This window comes from Ambystoma mexicanum, chromosome 3p, assembly GCF_040938575.1.
Source record: "Ambystoma mexicanum isolate Mex_15411 chromosome 3p, UKY_AmexF1_1, whole genome shotgun sequence".
Classification (NCBI taxonomy): domain Eukaryota; kingdom Metazoa; phylum Chordata; class Amphibia; order Caudata; family Ambystomatidae; genus Ambystoma; species Ambystoma mexicanum.
Genome location: NC_090925.1, coordinates 44477684 through 44485998, shown reverse-complemented (window position 1 = coordinate 44485998; position 8315 = coordinate 44477684).

The following is an 8315-nucleotide window of genomic DNA, read 5'->3' as shown; positions in this document are numbered from 1 at the left end:
AGAGACTCTTGATCACCTGGACCGGACATAACCTTTTGCCTCTCAGGACTGTTATTGCTAGGTGGGCGATAGACCAAATGGCAGCTTCAAATGACCCAAGCTGTTTGTTATGTGATGCTGAAATTGAAGATCGTATGCATTTCTTATTTTTATGCCCAGCATAAAAGCTAATTAGGGGTAGAAAGATTAAAATGATATTTTAATTTTATCCTTAGGCAGTGTAGGCCAGCTATGGTTTTCATTTTGTCCGTAATACTTGTGTGGTGACTTATACCCTGCTTCAATACTTCAAGTCAGTAATTAATTCTATACTTGCCATATTACCCTTTGTATTACTATTATTATATTTTATTTGTACTGTTTTTATTGTCGTGTGTCTTATTATAATTGTTTGTACTTTGATGAATTTTAATCTAATCCAAACACACTTATTTGACTGAATCACTGAATTGGGAAATGAAATAGAGTTTACCCATCCTAATTGCAATTCCAAAGGAAATCATCTGTAATGTAAATGAGGTTCCACAGTGGGGGAATGGTTCCGCACCTGTGGAATACGATTTGTGAAGTGAAGTGGAAGAGGTACTCATCCTTGTACAAGGACATCATACAATATGTTCCTTTATAGGATGGGGGAACCAAGATTATGTGTGTTCTAAATTGGTAGCCCTGTGTTTCTAACCCAAATCTGCAGAATTAGATGAAAGTCATCACAGTCTACATTAGAATAACATGCACATCCACAACCCCACATTCACATGGGAGGAGAAACGAATTTCATGTAAATGTGCGTACATAAATGTAATTTTCCAATGCACCTTTCTCTGATACAAATACTCGCTTATGATATTGGAGAAAATACAAGTTTCAATCTGCTATTCATTAATATAAACTCATTTTGTATAAATAATTACTGAAGAGCACTTAAATATACTGACCGAAAAGAGCCTGGTAATGGACCAGCGGCTCGGGGCATATTGCTTAGTTATAAAATGCTTGTACATTCACTGCCTACCCCGGCACCGTGTCCTCGAAAATATCTAAGGCTGCTCATCTCTTACAACATGATCCTGGGAAAGTGCAGTTTGCAATGTGCAGCCATCGTCTACGGCTGCTCGGCAGATTAATCACATGTGAATTCATTCCTAATGAAAGCAAACTCCAAGGCTTGTTTTCAGTGCCTGGATCTAATGATAAGCCTTACATGAATACATATACATTCAAGCTATACTACCAATATTTTAATTATCTAGAACATAATTTGCAGGGTTCAGCTTAGTGCATAGGTATCCTGTGCGGCCATCAACAAGGCCCCCCTATTTAGTCAGCTAATCCTGCAGCTGATAAGTTTATGCCTTTTTACTACAGTGAACTTGCATTTTTACCACTTGTTTCAAGCACAGCCATTTTGCAGATTATTTAAAAAGAAATGCAAAGCCCATTTTCATGGAATTCACATACTGCAAGGGTCCAGATTATTTTGTGTTACGTGTAAAATTTGAAAAACATAATGAACAATAGCTCTGATTATAAATGTGCTGGTATTCCGGTCGACATTACCGGCAGGGATACCGTCAAACTGCACTTACCATCTCTGCTGTCCGATATCCCGGTATTACCGGGATATTACGGGCAGCGGAGGCCGGTAAATTCCCATTTCACAGAGGACTCCATGAAATGGGATGTCCTGAATCACCGGCAACAGTACTAATGGTGCCAGTGATTCAGGCATTTGTTTGCCGGTAGGGGCCTGGACTCCCGGAAGGTCAGGCCTGCCAGGAGATCCGTGGCCCCCACCGGCAAACCTGAAGTGTGCTGATCAGAAAGAATGCTGAAGCCGGAATTACTGGCATTGTTTCATGCATTTTTTCAGACCCGCACACTTGTAATGGTGCCCAATGTCATGAAAACCTGACCCAGAATACAAATGGGTTGAGCAGTTGCAGAATATATATGATGTTCAGAATAATTATTCTCTACTGACTATTATATATCCGGAAGAAACTTGGGCTCTTGAATGTGATTACAAATCTATTCGTTCATTGATTACTCAGTAAAATCTCCAGGGCACCTGGCCCGATGGATTGTCTAACATGGTCCTCACGGGTAATATAGACCTTTGGAGTAGTATCCTGTCGGTAATCTTTAGGGGTGTCCTTGCAACCAAGAGGATTCCTGACTCTCAGACTAATTCTATAACTGCCCCAATGTCTAAAAAGGTTCTCGGGATATCATGTCTAACTATTGTTTGTGTCCTCCCCGACTTAAACGTGCAAGAAAATAAAAACAGACAAACCCCGGCCGGGGAATAAGGCAAAGAGAGCAGGCTGCGAGAGTCCAAGGAAAAGTTTATCTAGATCTCTGAGAGCTCTCTGGCAAAATTAATGTGACATTACATTATATAGGCACACTAACATATCTAACATATGAGGCTACATTGGACCCGGATTGGTCAGCCAGGGTGGTGTCTTAGGTGTGGGCATCATATCGTCCTCCTGGTTTGTTGCTTGGTTGGCGGGAGGATGGACGTCAGATATCTGGGCTCCCAATGGGTGAAGGTCAGGTCGCCGTGAAGCAGGGTGGTCACTATCTAAACTAACGAATACATTCTAAATAATGCATGTACTAAATAATGGTTGATCAAAAGACTCTCAGTAGTTTATCATGTCACTATACAAATCACACAGGTGTCTATATCATCTATAAAATATGGGTTATACAGCTCACAGGTTTAAGGGTCTTGACCACTATAATACTCTGATTGAACTGTGGGGTTAGTCTCACAAGAATCTCAGGTCTGTGGCATTTGTTAATATTAGGCACAATATACTGCAGCAGGGGTCTAATGTTAGTTGTGGGTCTGTTGGGTGGGCCTCATAGCATGGTCAGCGGTCTGGCACATGAAAGGAATATCTTGCAGGGACACAGGGTCAGAATGGCAGTAAGTTTCCATTGGCGAGGGTGCGGGAGCAAGGACACGTTTGTGGAGATGAACGAGCTATGTGCTTAGTTCATGCTGGTTCATATGCAGGACAGTGATCTCAGGAAGACTGATGTGATACATGTATTAGTTGTTGCAAATACCCCCGGCTTCAGTGTGAGAATAGAACCGCAGAGTTTTTCAGTCAGAGTGGGAACGAAGGTGGGGGTCATGTGCTCTTTGTGCCTGATCGCAGTGAGGAGAGGGAGAGAAGTGTTTTGTACTATTGCAGTGAGGCCTGGTCACCAAGATGGAGTCGAAAGGGGGCACAAAAAATGGATGCACTGTGTCCTGCTCAGTGGTCCCAGCCACACGAAAGTCAACGATACTTAAATTTGCATAAGGGCAAGGGGCAAACCCACCACTGGAGGCACTTGGTCCAAGCTTTGTACTGAGAAGTGAAGGCAGAGAGGGGCCTGCTGGCCCCTCGTTCCCACACACTATATACCCAAAGCATTCCTGGATGTTCCTTCGAAAACCTTTACATCTTTGGTCCTGAGGGAGCTACTACCATGGGCTTTGAGCCTCTATCAAACTGCTGTTTGAAGGGGACAAGAACGAGTCCTAATGGTTTCTTTCTTGGGCTGCTTAAGATGGAAGCCATGGAGAAGTCTAAACCTGTTTATATCACTTTTATTGACTTCTCCATGGCTTTCAATAGCATTCATAGGAATAGGTTTTGGGGAGAATTACGGGCATGGAGCGGCCCTGCTGGGATGTTTCATATGATTATTAACCTACATTCTCGTACCTTTACAAGAATGAGATTGAACAGACATGGCATACTTTCCCCATCAATCGAAACAAGGCATGGTCTTAAACAAGGCTCCGTCTTGCTGCCACTCCTTTTCAGCCTTTTTTTTTCAGATATTGGTGGCCCATTTGATGGAGTTTTCCTCCCCCCTTAGTTGTTATCTGGTGGCAACTGAAGCGCTAATGGAGGAGAACAATTGTATTCCAATTAGCACATTGGTGGTTCTTTGCTATGGAAATATGGCAAAATATAATGTAAAAATAGATCTGATTCAGGTCTATCCACATAAAACAAAACAGAAACTCTGGGAATTGGACTTGATTCATACTATCCAAGAAGTCCCAAAACACTGTGTTTAGATGTATGGCCATCGGGTGCTATTCCTGCCTATCTAATACAATTCCTGAGTGTAAACTGGCACTTCAAAATTCGGAGGTTAAGGTTAAACCTTCTCCCAACTGGAGGAATCTTGGGGGCCAGTGAAAAGGTGCAGCAGGAAAACCAGACTTGTAGATTATGTCAAGCAGAGGGGCACATTGAGACTTTGGGTAATTTATTAATACATTGGGGGTCATTCCGAGTATGATGGTAGCCATGGAGCAATTAGCTCCATGGCTGCCTCCCATACCGGTACCGACTCCGGTTTGTTCAATGGGAACTTACCGGTCCATTCTGACCCAGCAGGGACCGGTAAATCCCCACAGACCAAACTATTCCCCATTCCGATTTGAGCCCCCATAGGGCTCAATGGGGAGGGCGCAAATAACTGGCTCGCGAATGGCAAGCCCGTTATTTGCGCCCTGATCCCTTAATGGGACCCGTAAAGGACGTGTGGTCCGACCACACGCCCCTTACGGTTCCCGCTAAGGGACCTCGGAATTGGGAGGTAGGGTATTACCGGCACTGGTCTCCTTAGCGGTGCCCGGTATCCCCTACCGCCCACCTCGGAATGACCCCCAATGTCAGGTTCTAAATTTTAAACTTTGTTTAGAGGGCTTAAGAACACTATTGAGTGTGATAGTGTGGCAATACATCATGAACTCACATAGCCCCAATAGCTGGTTCTTTGCAGAAACGTTTGAAAGAGATCTTTTTGAAAGAGATCTTTTTGAAAGAGATCTTACCTTCAGGCTCTTAAAGAATGTTTTTGAATGCACTAATTGAGGTCTATGCCTATTTTTATTTTTTTGCCTTTTGTCAATGTGTGTTTCATTGTGAAATTGTTTCTTTCTATGTATGACCGGAATTTATTGAATGTTCTATTACTTTTGTATGAATCGTGTATGCTTATTAATATGTGTTATCTACATATTGATTTTTGTATGCATTGATACAATTGTACACAGGTTTGATGCTGAATTTGAATTTGTTAAAGGTTTTCTATTTTAATCAATAAAAATGAAAACAATTTAAATAGTCATCTGTCTGGCGTACAATTCTAGATTACACAGTCTAGGCACCATTGCTGTCTGTTCCTGAGATCACCATCCCTTTGATATGTAGGTCACAAGTATGTACTGCACTGATGCCTATAAATCCTACTATCTACCACCACCTGGCACCCTCAGCCTCTTCTTATGTGATAATCCTATTGTCCTACTCGAAAAACTCCCAGTTGATATCTCGGCTGCCACAATCGGTGACTCTCAACATCTCAAATATAACTAAGGGCCAACATTTCCAACTTGACTCTACTCTTGCTGATAAACAAGCCTATATTACCTTTCAATGCCTATCAAAGGAAACTGTCTCAATATCATATTCCTAATTTACACCCTGGTCTCATCTTCATTCCATAATTGACTGCTGCCCCGCTGACCACACTCCCACCCCCCTCATTTATTTATCACCAAACATAATTCAAGCCTAACCCAGCGATCACTGAACTGGACCAGCTCAACATCTTTCTGCAAGCTCTCGCTCCTCCATTTAGTAACTCCATTAAACGTGCCTTTAATGATTACAACCCTGAACTGATTACCCCCTCAATGATCAATACTCTGCCTGCATTTCCACCCCCTCTCATCTGTGTTCTCAACCTTGAATCTCCCCCAAATCATCAAGCTGCAGGTGGTAACAATATGTTGCTGCTAATGCTGACCAGTGAGACACATTTCTATTAATAGGTTAATATTTGTGTGTTTCATTAGGTGGGCACCCCAAATCTCATGACCCCTAGTATACAGTACCAACCAACAAATCTGGGTAAGAAACAGGTTGTTTGCCCAAAACTCACATTTGTATAAATTGAGGAATTAAAGGTTCCCCCAGATTTGTGCAGGGGATGTACCACAATGTTACACAATAACTGGTGGCTTGTCTACAGAAAATGTAATTCAGCTACCTATTTCTCATCAAGCATTCATTTACAAGAAAAACTTTATATATATATCTTAGGTTCTGAATAGCACTAGACATTTGAGTTATATTTCTATCGATTCTCAGTCAGTATATCAAAATCCTTAACTCCAATGTATCTAAATTACACATGAAGTCGGATGTTTACATTATTCAAATAATTTGCTTTCTCCACTAAAACCACTAATTTATAAAATCAGTGAACTGGTGTGTGTCTCACATTTCTCATGTAGATCCTGTGATGCTGCTAACATATGTGCACAGTTTAAAATAGGGTTATAATAGCTTGCATTCAAATTCTGCAGGTTTTAGTTTAGGTTTAGGGAAACTGAGGTATCAATTCAGAATGCACAGAAGTTTAGTTATTCCACCGAACTTGAAAGAATGGCTTTAGATGTTATTACATAGTGTGAGAACCCTGAGGACATCTTCGCATCTACTCCCCGTGGGTCCACTTCTCAGGTGGACAGGGAAAGGCCATCGCTTTTGGATCCTGACCCTGGGGTGGAGTAGCGAGGGAGGCTAACCTGGGTGGAGGGTCCTTGGGGATTGGGAATCAGATGTCCTCAGAAGAGACACAGTATTCCGCACTTCCATTTCAGGAGCAACCTTGTATCCCTAAGGGATTCTTGCAGTATTGTTACCACTGTCCCCACTGACCAAAAAAATGGCAGGAGACATTACCAATCTAGAAGTACTAGAAAGATGGTAAAGAGGAGATGGTTTAAGGGTTGGACAGCCGAGACATGGTATTCCCATTTTCCCTATGAAAACCAACCTACCCATCGCCTAGCCTTTATGGGCCACTGTAAGACAACTTCCCTCAATGTTCCTCAATTGACCCATTCAATCTGGTACAGTACTGTGATGAGGAAGAGCTGACTAGGAGTAGTGAACACCAATAGGTATTTTCACCATTCTGGTACTGAGAAGAAGAAGACTGTCAAAGAGCATCAATGGGGAAGTCAGGCATGTCCCACAAATAGATTGCACAGAGGTGAAATTGCTGGGTTTAAAAGGTGAGCACCTTTTATACTTTGCCAGCATATGTATTGGAACATTTCGTCTCTCAGGTTACTTTTCTGGTGTTCATTACTTTAAAAAAAATTCCAATGCTATTTTGTCTCGCGCTCTTTCATCTAAGGAGTAGGCCTATTGAAATACATTTGGATATTTCACTTTATGATATATGTTCTTTTACTGTGCATATATTCATGGGTGCCAGCTTTTGATTTTCGCTGTGGGGTCAAACTTACCTCGGCATATGTTATTTTTGCAGCTGGTCATTTATTTCCCTTGTATGTGTTGCTTAAATATTGTTAGTTGGGGTTGCGCAATGTATCACAACAGTCATCAAGAGACCGGCCATCAAACAAGGGGCTTGTAGCACTATGCTTAACTGAAATGTATGATCCTCGGCAAAAAATGTAATCGTATAGGGCATTAATTAAAAACATTGGGAGATCTCAGAGCATGCAATTTTTTGTACATAATACAAAAATAGATATTTGTACAGCTACAGTGACATTGGGGGTGAAGAATCACAGTTGACCCAGGCCTCCCATCCATGCAGTAACTTGGAATGACTCTGCTTAGCTTCAACGCGAGAAAAAGGCTAGACCCCTGCTGAAGAAAAAATATATGGAATAACAAAACCTTTGAAATTCAAGGAAAAAACTTTAGTTGCAGGGACATTAAGGTGAGAACGCAACAAAACCCCTGAAATTCAGCTAAATCCATCTTAACCTCACACCCCTGTTGCACAGCCTATGACCACAATGATGATATGACAGATCACATCACAGATCATATCCCTAATTACATATTGTATGAGAAAACTGATGACATTACAAATTTGTATTTGTATTTATTGTTTTATATAGCACCTTAATCCAAGGTGCTTTACAATGAAAACAAAATGTACATTAAACATGGAACAGTAGAGCTATAACAGTAAACATGAATCAAACCAGAAAATCAGCATGTAGAACAATTTACATATGAGAAAGAAGAGGAGAGGAGGGGGGTGGAGAAAGAAGTGGGAGAGAGTGTGAGTAAAGTGAATAGTAGAAAGGAGGGAGATTTAGAATATAAGGGTAAGTACTGTGACCAGGAAGAGCAGGTCTTGGGGTCATGGATATTAGCAGAATCAGTAAGTACTGTGAGCAGGGAGAGTAGGGTTTGGGGTAATGGAGATTAGCAGCATCAGTAAGTACTGTGACC